Here is an 11,539-nt window from a genome sequence, read left to right on the forward strand (position 1 = left end):
AGGAGACTTGAACTATGTGAGCTTTCTTGAAAGCCTGTTTATTAGGTACAGTGTACTGGTTTGTCAAATTGCTTTATGTAGATGATGCACGTAAGAAAAGTTAAGTTAAATTGTTGAGGAAAACTTTCTACCTGCTTTATAATTTGGTTGGCCAGTAACTGTTCTAATAATTGCCACACAATGAGTATGTTTTATGTAAAACTATAGTAGCCCTTACTTACAAAACCTTGCCTATACGTAAATAGGAATTTTTGAAAGTCTGACCCCACATATCCTGAGAATAACAACAGGTTATGTTGCATATGTTTGTTGATTGCACACCATTTGGAAAAAGACAAAATCTGTATTAAAATTGGCCTAACGTTATAGTGTTATCCAGTAGTTAGAGCATATGACTGGGAAGGAGGAGTACCTGGGTTTTAGTCCCACGCTGACTCACTGTGTGTCTTCGGACAAGTCACATAGCCGCTTTGTGCCTCAGTTTCCCTATGTGTCAAATGGTGATAATTATTATCAGACCATCTTCCCCGTTCTGTTTTGAGGCTTAATCAGTTGAATGCTTTGAGACCCTCAGATGGCAGATACTATTTATGTGCTAAGTCTTACATTTCAGTTGATATTGCTGGAAACATAAAATTGTGAATTATTCTCTAAATTGCCTGGGAAACAGATAAACTTATTAGCTAATGAAATGGTTGGGTAAAATCCTTATCCCATTAGAATCAATGGGAGTTTTGCCACTGATTTCAATGAGGCCCAGGCTTTCACCCTCAATGTACCCCTGATTATCAAATGAGCAAAAAAACACAGAGTCAGAGAGATTGGGCAAACAATGTGATACTGTTTTCCTTTTTTCAAAGTGATGTATAGTTGTATTTTAGTATACATTTATAAGTCATTATAAAACCAGCATTCCTGAACATATTCCAGTGACTCTTTTAATCATGTTGCCTGTTTGTCCTTCATTCATATGGAAAATCAGGCACTTACTGTTTGTGTGGCACATTGTCTTTTGAATACTTTTTGTCTGAATCAGCTGTTAACAACTGTTGTTACCGCAGTCAGTCTGTCTGTGGTGCATGTCTGGTTTAAAAACAATGGGCCTTGTATGAACTATGGGATATTTACAACACAACTTGCTTCTGACGTATGAACATGTAAATGCTACTTCTCCCTTTTATTTATCCTTACCCAGGGTTGTGCAGGTCATTTAAGAATGTCACAAGTAACACTACATTGTAAAACAAACTTTCCCAGAAAAACAGAATGAGAATGGTAAATCATATTTACTTTTTAGAGTTAGACCTGGTTGATCATGAATATCTGTGCATATGATGAAATCATAAGGAAATTACTTGTTCAGAATTTCTGTTTGGAAGCTTTTCTTGAGGTTTGGATCTCATTTAAGTTATTCAGAAAAACTTTAAGGCCCTGATCCTACAACTGGCACTGTATCGGTGGGCCCCTGTACCCAGCCATTAACTTTAGCCACAGCAGTGTGCCAGTGTGAAGGCAGTTGCAGGATCAAGACCAAAAACGTAGACTGGGAGTTTCATAACTGCCCAAGGGAGTTAGGAGCCAAAGTACCAATAAGATTTGGGCTCCTAACTTCCTTAGGCACTTTTGAACCTTTCCCTCCAAACCACTTACTAAAATCACTGTATTAACTGCTAACAAATGCACAACTGCATGATCATCTTAGTCCCGTTTGATTCTTCAGGCGATTCTGCACTCAGATACAGATACTATCACTTTATCCTACGTTTGGCCTTGAGCCACGGGAAAAATCACTTTATTTGACCAATCATTTTTGTAATGCAGAATACCCCAAAACATAAGAATTGTGAATGGATTTTTGTTAATAGTTCTGCTTTAGGGACCATCTACCTTAGAAAAGTAACAGTTGAAACATGTTTGTCAGACATGGCTGTGGCCTACCCACCTTACAACAGGACTGTTTCTTCCCAGTATGGAGTGGATAGAAGACATCCTAAGGCTTGACATTGGACAAAAGCCTGTTCCCTAATATACAAAGGATTTCCTGGCCACCCTAGAAAGAAGAAATCCTATTATAATATAGTTTAGCCTCAAATGTCTCTAAACGTGGTTATTTTTCTAGCACAGAGGGTGGCCTTACTTAAAACAGTCCCAAAGAAAAAGCTAGGGCCCAGATAAAGCTGTGATTTCTGTGTAGCTATAGATACACTACCTTGGTCCTACTGAGAGAGAGCTGCCTTTGCCAGCAGCTTTCTTTGCCAATCTGTGCCGATACATTTTGGATGGTAGTCAGTAGCTGTTTTAGGGTATTACTAGTGGAGTTACCTCTGATTTTCTCCACCATATAGACTCAATATTTTGATGCGCTGTCACTTCCTTGGTTCTGGACACCAGTATTGCCAATGCTAACTGTAGATGGGGTTTGTAGTAGAGCTGGTCAGAAAAATGCAACATTGTCTCCTTTTTTTCCATGAAAATTTCCACTACATTTCTTCTGGACCTCCGTCCACCCCCACATTTTTGACCGGCTCTAGTTTGGAGTCTTAGTGGTTGGCATTAGGGAAAAAACATCTCATTCAAACCAAAACAAGGATTTATAGACTTCATCACAAGGGCTTACCACCTGTCTGGCTGATAACTGCTATTTACCGGCAGTCCCATTGGTTGCAGTGGGATGCACTCCAAGCAATGTGAATCCTGATATCCAGGAATCACTTTGGTAAAACTTTAACTACATCACAAGTTTGGAAACTCATCTGATCATACTCTTCTTTCACTGAAAATTTCCTTTTGTTATGTTTCTTGCAATAGTGTTCCATATATTTTAGGTCAGTTTATGTTATTAGGCCAATAAATGTGAAAGCTCCTAAACAAACATCTAGAAAATAATAACACTATGTAGCAGTTCACAAGGACTGTACAAGTTAGCTAATAAAACAGCCCCAGAGTGGTGGGATAATAATATTATCGTCTTATTGTTGTTAGGCTATCTGAGACACTGACAGGTTAAATGACTCACACTGGGGCAAACTGCAAGTTGTTAGCGGAAACTGGAACTAGAACTCCAGAGATCTTGGTCCCAGACCTGTGCTCTAATGATTCAAATACAGGTGATTAACTTCTGGGTAGAGGTACCCAGTTTTCAGCGCACATTGATAACACTAACCTCTTTCACTTTCACACTGAATATTAGGAAATCACAACTCCATCAGTTCTAAGATTTCTCACCAGGAAATTGAAAATCGTACCAAAAATCCAGCTTCAAATAATTTAATCCCGTAAACCCTGCTTCTGCTGTGGCAGGAGTCTTTATTGGGCTGGCCATTAAAATAAATAGAGTAAGAGGGACATGCTGTATGTAGAATGGTCAGTACCAGAGGAGTTAGGAATCTTCAGCAGTCCAGAGGCCATTTTTCATGGCAGGGGTTTTGCAGAACAGTGTCTGTATTGTGTTGTGGTCTCTCCAATATAATGTAGGTCCTACTTTGTCTCTCCCCCCACCCCCCATGAAGTAATGATAGTTGAATGGCTTATAGAGGTTTCTCCATGATATGTGGGAGGAACTAGAAAAGAATAATGCAGTTTACCAATTAGGACTCTTCCCATTCCTTCACCATTGTAAAAAATCTTCCATGTTGGCACAATTTTTTTAAATCGTGTGTTTTGTTTTAAATTAGGGCCATATTATTCCCATGCAGAGACTTTAAGGTTGTCTTTGTGTAAGTGTCTGGAAATGAAAGGCTGCTCAGTGAATAAATTAAATCAGGCCAGCCAACTTCTGCTTAATAAGATAACACTGGAAATTATATTCAGTTCCTAATCCTTTCAATTCTTTCCAAGATTTAAAGTACTTACGTTGAAAATACAAACACATCATTTACTATAATTCTTAACTTCAAGTCTGGGTTCAGGTAGGGGAATCCCTGCTTTTCATTCTTCATCCAATTCTCTCCTGCTTCAAGGTGCTATGAGTTAAGCTTATCTAGACAGGACAATACTGTGATTTGTGTCCATTCAAACTGATCCAACAGGACTTGAATTTCCTATTTCAGATACTAACAATGAATGGCTGGTGAACAATCTATGACCAAGAATTGTCTGTAGAAATTGGTTAGTGCCTAGTTTTGATTAGTGAACACATTTGTGAAAACTGTAAGCTGCCCCTGGAGAATTCATCAATAGAATTAAAGAGGCTAAGTTAAATGAATAAACTGCTATAAAGTAAGCTCTCAGCTCTTCACCTCTTTCCATATTCTGGCTCGTCATAATAGAGGGGATTGTCTAACTCCACCTCCCTGATTCTCTCAAGGGTGAATATGTTGTAACTACTTCTAGGAGCATGTTGAGTAAGGCATTTGATGCCCCTATCATTGGTGTTAGTTAATTTGCCAGATTGTGCCTTACACTGGTACAATTCAAGGTAGTTGAACTTTAAAGCCTGGATCGTCTCTGACCAAGATACACGAGGGCATTTGTAAAATGGATTCACCTTTCCCTTATGCTCAGTTGTGGCAATTAAGATCTGCTAGGCTGCTCTAAATATTGATTCCCTAAGATGTATTGTCCAGGCACAGCAACAGGTCGCTGGGGAACCTCACCTCTGGCTTCGTCTTCTTCTGGTGGCATGACAGAGCCAGAATGTGACAATGCTCAGAGCAAGGCGTAGAGCATACCAGTATACTCGAGCTTTACAGTGGCTCCATTATGACAGAAATATCTGTTTAGTTTTAACTGCTCATGGGAAAGACCAATATTCCCTTTTCTCCTCCCCCCCCCACACCCCCAGGGATTTTAATGCCCGCAAAGGACCCTGATGTCATTCAAAACAATGGTCACAGTGTAAGAAAACCACTCAGCATTTCACAGTTGATGGTTAGTTCTCATTAAGAAATGCAACTGCTGAATTCTCAGCCATCATTCTGCTACATCCTGTGCATGATTCCTTTTGCATGCTTGCTTCCCACTCTACGTACAGTAGCTCATTTTGTGTGCCAGTGAGGCTGCTGCAAAGATGTGCATGGAACCTTAACAAAAACGAATGATATTGCATTAGAGATATAGGTTCTCTAATGGTAAGGAACAGCTTCTCATGAGAGGGAACCAGTTTTGACTGGTGGCTCTTTAAGCATGTTAGCATGTTCAGTCAGAATTCAGTATTGACGTGCTGCACACCACTGCATATAAGAACACCGAAACATTAATCACAGCTTCTCCAAATGGATTTCTTTGTTCTTTCTAATTCCAATGGTTTCAGCCTTCTGGCCATCTTTTCCTAGAAGAACGAAGACACAAACTGAGGAGGGTAGTTACAAAGAACCTAGGACAGGGGTCGGCAACTTTCGGCACGCGGCTCGCCAGGGTAAGCACCCTAGTGGGCTGGGCCGGTTTATTTACCTGCTGACGCGGCAGGTTCGGCTGATCGCGGCCCCCACTGGCTGCGGTTCGCTGTCCCGGGCCAATGGGGGAGGCGAGAAGCGGCGCGGGCGAGGGAAATGCTGGCCGCGGCTTCCCGCCGCCCCCATTGGCCCAGGACGGCGAACCGCGGCCAGTGGGAGCCTCGATCGGCCGAACCTGACGCGTCAGCAGGTAAATAAACTGGCCCAGCCTGCTAGGGTGCTTACCCTGGCGAGCCGCGTGCCAAACGTTGCCGACCCCTGACCTAGGAAGAAAGAAGGAAGTCCATGTACAAAGGTTGTACAGTTTCATTTTGTACACAGAGTGGTGTACAGGCAATAGAATGAAAGCCACTCAGTGAGTGAATAATTGACAATCAGTGTGATTTTTGTGTGAAAGCTTTGGCATACCATTTATTGGAAACCTTTTCTCACTAATAAAAGACATCCTCATCTATTGGATGGTACTAACAAGGAATAATGGAATCATTGGTGGGATGATGTCATGTTAATAAGAGAGTTTGGGAGTAGTTCTCCCTGTACAAATTGTTTCTTTATCTGGTTAGTGAAAAAGTGTCATCTCATGTTCAAAGTTTGTACATACTTGTTTGTATTCCCCCAAAGCCCGTTGGAGTAAATGAGATTTTCCACTGACTTGGATGGACTTTGGCTCTATCCCCTGTACTGCACCCACATACTTGTGTGCCTCCCGGAAGATATCCATGTGGTTTTTTTCTTTGTTTCTAAACTGGGCTGACCTTGACTTAGAGAAATCAAGCACTACAGGTACTTGCATAAATACTTTTTAAAAGAAATTGGACATAAGAGACCAAATTTAGCATTGAAGTACATCCCATGAAACCCGATTAAAGTCAAAGGAGTTACACCAAGAATATGTCAGTGCAGAATTTGGCCTATTCTATGGAATGTGCCTTAAAATCACAAGACCCTATATTGTAACCAATGTGATGTATAATAAAACGTATATTGTAAGTAGTTGTGCATGCTGGAGAAACTAGACCTGTCACACAGCCATACTTTGCAGAATAATATCTAATAATCTAACTTGCAAAGCAATTGCTAAATCACCTAGGAAGGTTCCCTGAGCGATAAGGGATATAAATAACAAACTAGCAAACCTTTTAGCTCCATATTCTAAAACTTGTATGAGGAAAAAAATAAATGTTTGGCCTTTAAGTTTATTTTGTTGGCATTTTAAAATATAAGCTGTGTACATGACATTTAAACAAAGGACTTCTTTCAAAAGAGACTAATGGGATTTCGGTAAAGTGACAGGAAAATAAGGGCACACCTGTGTTTTATATGCACATTATAAAAAGAGAACACATACGTGCCCTAAGTAACTTTTAATGTGTTGTTTGTCCAACATTGCCCAATATGTTTTATATAAATGCACAAGAAATTTCAGCAGGTGTCAGTTGGTTTGATCACACTTAACTTCTACTGTTTTCAAAGATTAACCCTAAAACAAGTTAACACCATTGTTTATGCTATCAGTGCAAAGTATCTATAAAGGGACACAGTCAATTGAAGATAATCGATCGATCACTGCAAGTAACATGAAAGATAACTATCACTTAAAGAAAATATTTTTAAAATTTGTTTAGCTTGTGCACGTGATAGAAATGATGTGTCCAGTCAATCAGTAATGCCCCGGTCTTGCACTGATCCTGCACTGACTTTCTGTGGGGGCTCTGTGCAGGTGCAGTGGTTCATCTATGCATCTCTCATTGAAGGATTAGGGCCTTCAGGATTAGGGATTTCTCCCTTGTTGAATAGATTCTAAGGGTACGTCTCTACTTACCCGCTGGTTTGGCGGCAAGCAATCGAACTTCTGGGTTCGATTTATCACGTCTTGTCTGGACGCGATAAATCGAACCCAGAAGTGCTTGCCGTCGACTCCGGTACTCCTGTTCGGCGAGAGGAGTACGCGGAGTCGACGGGGGAGCCTGTCTGCCGCGTCTGGACCGTGGTAAGTTCGAACTAAGGTACGTTGACTTCAGCTACGTTATTCACGTAGCTGAAGTTGCGTATCTTAGTTCGAATTGGGGGGTTAGTGTAGACCAGCCCTTATAAACATGAACAGGGGAACAGAAAAATTATAATTTTATTAAAGGACTTTTTTGAATGCAGGACATGCTTATTAAAGCTGGATCTCAGAAAGTGGATATTTTTGCAATTACTCATTTTCCAAAAGTCCAAGTTTATGTTGACCCCTTAAACTAAAGTAATGCTTCCAAGCACTAGTGTGATCCAGCTAATGACAATGATATTAGGTGTAAACTAACCTTTTTAGGATTTGTTGGGGGTTATTTGGCTCTGTTAAGGAAGATTAATCTTTGTTTCTGATTTCTGTTAACTTAATCTTCCAGAAAGTAGAAATTGTAGATGCTACATGTTTGTTTTGTTTTGTTTTTGTTGTTCCTATAAAGGGAACATACAAAGTTTGCTAAAAGATTCTTTCCCCACAGTAAACATTTTCTAATTCATCACTGTGCCTTTCCTAAAACAAACCAATGATTATACAGTAAAATTTGACTATGTTACTGTCTCGATTTCCTTTAAATGTGAGGATCAAAAATGGGGAAATGTTCAAAATTGGAAAAGTTTCTGGGTTAATCTTAAGAACAAGTATTTAACCAGTCATACTTTTTTTAGAATGCCTAGAATGTGATATGTCTATTTGCACAAGACTGTCTTATCCTGTTTTGAGTGGTCAGGCATCTTATTTTTGTTCAGAACTATATGGAGTTTTAGATAAATCTGCAAAAATGTGCTTTTCTGAAGTAAAATTTTTAAAGAAACTCTTTGGTATTCTGGAGCAAATGTATTTATCAGTATATGTAAGAACTAATTTGGTATTTTCACAATTACATTGTGTATGTTGTAGAGATTTCAGTGTTTGTCGATACAAAACATCTGCAGAAAAATTAAACTTGAATTGTTTCAAACAAATATGACCTTTTTTAAAAAAGGTAGGGAATCTCTTCTGAAACTACCTGCACAGTAGTAGCTAGAGAACTAGTTAAGCATAAACAGAATGGGCTCCCCACTGTGTTTGTCAATGAATTTTCATGTTTAAAGCAAATACAATCCTCGTAAATTGTAATGGGCCCAATTCAGCTCGTCTCTAAGCTCGCTGACTTCAGTGGAGCTGTAGCCACTTGCAGCACTGCAAGTTTGTACTGAGCTGTACTTACACACTGTGAACACACGGACTTGAAACTCTTGCACGAGGTGCAAAAGCTCCTCCCTCCTCTCCCCAGGTGAAGGGGAGAATGACCTCTAGAGGTCGTAACTGGCCATGGGGAAGTTTTCAGGCGTGAAAGAGGCCTGATTCGCTGTTGCCCTTTCTGTTATGTGTCTGATTGGGACCACCTTGGCTGCTATCCAGAGGGGATAGACTGACTGCTTTCTCCTGTCTGCTGCCCATCAGCCCAAGGAGTATGCCGATCTGTTTCTCCTGACCAGGGGCCGCACACTTTCAGCCCTCTGCAGAGAGCAGATTGGTGCACGCAGGAGAGAGACGGGGTCAGGCAGCCTGTGATGGGAACTCCAGGGTCAGGCTTGGGGTGAGTGGGAGTGCTTGGTGCCTGCTGACCCTACATTTGTTGAACCTTTTGTATAAAATGAAATGAAAAATCAAAGAAACCATCCATTAAACTGAAATAAATAAAATAGAAAAATTAGTATATAAAATTCAAAAACATCTCAAATAAAGCGCTATGAACAATATATTACATTAACTACATGTGTGGCAGTGTAACCTGCCACATGGTTGGGGAGGGAGACAGTAAAAAAAACCCAAGCAGCTGACTCCAAGTAACCACTCATCTCAGAGGCTGCTGAGAACAGGAGGTGTCAGAGTCAAGATCAGCCAGGGAGGAGGCAGTAACACCCAAGATGCTTGGGAGGCAGGCTGAAGGAATGCCAAGCGGGGGAAACAGCCCCAGAAATGGGTAGGAGGAAAGGCAATCACCTTGGGAAAAAGTTACTGAGTCTGGGGAGAGTTGGGCGTAGGTGGGGCCTGTATCCCTAGGAAACTTTGAACTCACTAGAGAGGTCAGTGAACTTATGGGGAAATGGGACTAAAGATTCTGGGTGTAGAAGATAAACTAAATAGTGATACTCCCCTTTATAAGTATTACTACAGTCTCTCTCTCTCTCTCTCTCTCTCTCTCACCACATACACCCCACTAGGCATGCTGCGGTGGAACAATTGCTAAAGCGACGTTTAGCTGATTGCCAATACTCGTCTTCCCCAGTTCTAATTTCTTAAGCATTAAATAAAAGATTTGGTCTTTGCTGATACCACAGCTATGGTATTTGTCTGTGATTTGCTGCTGTGTATATGGAACTTAAAATGTGTCAGTGCTGAAATAACAGACAAGAAATGAACTGTTTTTAAAATCTTACCTGGTGTCTTGCTCGCTGTCGAACTGAGAGAGATGAGGGCAGTCGGAAAGGATTGATTGTCTTGTTTGGGTAAAGTAGTTCTTAGCAGAGAATAGATTGTGCTGGGTCCTAGGGCCTAAGCTTATGTTGTACTTTTTACAACATGCCATTAAACTGAAAAAGAAAGAAACCCAGCAATGGGACTTAATGGGTGTCAATGAGTGATGCAGGTGGAAAATTACATGAGTGTTTAACTGCTACCCAAATGTCACCTCACTAGTTCCATTTTTAGCATTCTGTGTACCCAGCACTGATCTGGTAGCCCAGACGTCATTTTGTAGTCTGCTTGTTATGCCTGTAATTGTCAGCAGTGGTAAACAAAGTAACCCCCTACACTTAACTATTTCTGGTATATATAGTTTTATTGGAACAAAAGGTTTCACTTAAGACGCTCGCTACTTAGTTTACTTTTAACAAGCTGCGTATTGCTTTAAATTGCTGGTGTGGGTAACGCGGATGCTTGTATATCAGTACAGTACAGTGATGCTTGCTTTCAGTGACCCCCATGGCATTGGGAAATGACTGTGATTGTGCCTGGACTGTGCCAGAGCGATCACAGTTTTACCACGATCCCAAGTTTGAGGGTGTCTGGATCTGGGATTTTGACTTGGCCAGTTATAGAGGTCGGCACTCAATCTATGAAGTTCTGATCTGGATCCAGATAAACGTGTCCAAAATGTGGAGCAGCCTCTGCTCAGAATTAGAGGCAGTACTGGTAGTGATGCCAATAATTAAGGTTGCCCAAAGCTTTCTGTTATAAGACCCTATTTTTAGATGCTTATATAAATATATACTTATCTAGAAAAGGAAACAAGGTAAATTAATGTAAACAAAAATAAGTTAGTTGAGGTAGAAGCATATTGTTCAGTTCAAGACCTGCCTGTAGAAGGAAGGCTATCAACCTAATTCAGAGGAGAGAGATGTCATTTTTAACTGCAGTCTGGGGCTGGACTATCAATTCAGGACTCTATATTCTCCCTACAGTCCACAACAGACTTTCCATTGATGTCAAAGGGAGGTTTGCACAAAGACCAAGGAGTGAATGTAGCCTTTATGTAGTTATTAAACTTCATGTATTGTTTGTGGTACCTTACTATGTCACACTCAGTGAGAAAATACGGTGCCCTTTAGGCAGTTCGTTATCTGTCCACACTCATACTATCCAAGCCATAATACTTCTGTTATTTCCCATTGGGGGAATAAATCACTCCCATCAATTCTTCATGTGCTGACTTTTCCAGCTTCTCTCTGGCATAATCTTTAACGCTACCTGTTTGGTACCTAAAATGGGCTTCACTTTCCAAGACAGTCAACCTGGCACCTATACAAAAAATTACATCCCCTTAAATACATTTAATTTAAATACAGTTTATATATGTACAAGTACAGTTATCTGAATTACCTTTATCTGAAAATTATCTGTCACCCATATAGCCTGATGTTGGCTACTCACCTGCTAATAACTTCTCAATTAGCACATGTTAGCCTTATTCGCTGGCTTTGTATTTGTATAGCGGTTTTGAGCAGTTACCTAATCTTGTTTCAGCAACAACAGCTTGGCAGGGCAATGTCGAAAAGAAAAAGATCTGTGTTTGGATCTAATGCAGACCCCACAGATTCTCAAGAATTCTCTCTTAAGCAACATCAGCATTACTCCCTTCATTCCCTGTATT

The sequence above is a fragment of the Terrapene carolina genome, unplaced genomic scaffold (assembly GCF_002925995.2).
Source record: "Terrapene carolina triunguis isolate 2854851 unplaced genomic scaffold, T_m_triunguis-2.0 Scaffold96, whole genome shotgun sequence".
In the NCBI taxonomy this organism is placed as follows: domain Eukaryota; kingdom Metazoa; phylum Chordata; order Testudines; family Emydidae; genus Terrapene; species Terrapene triunguis.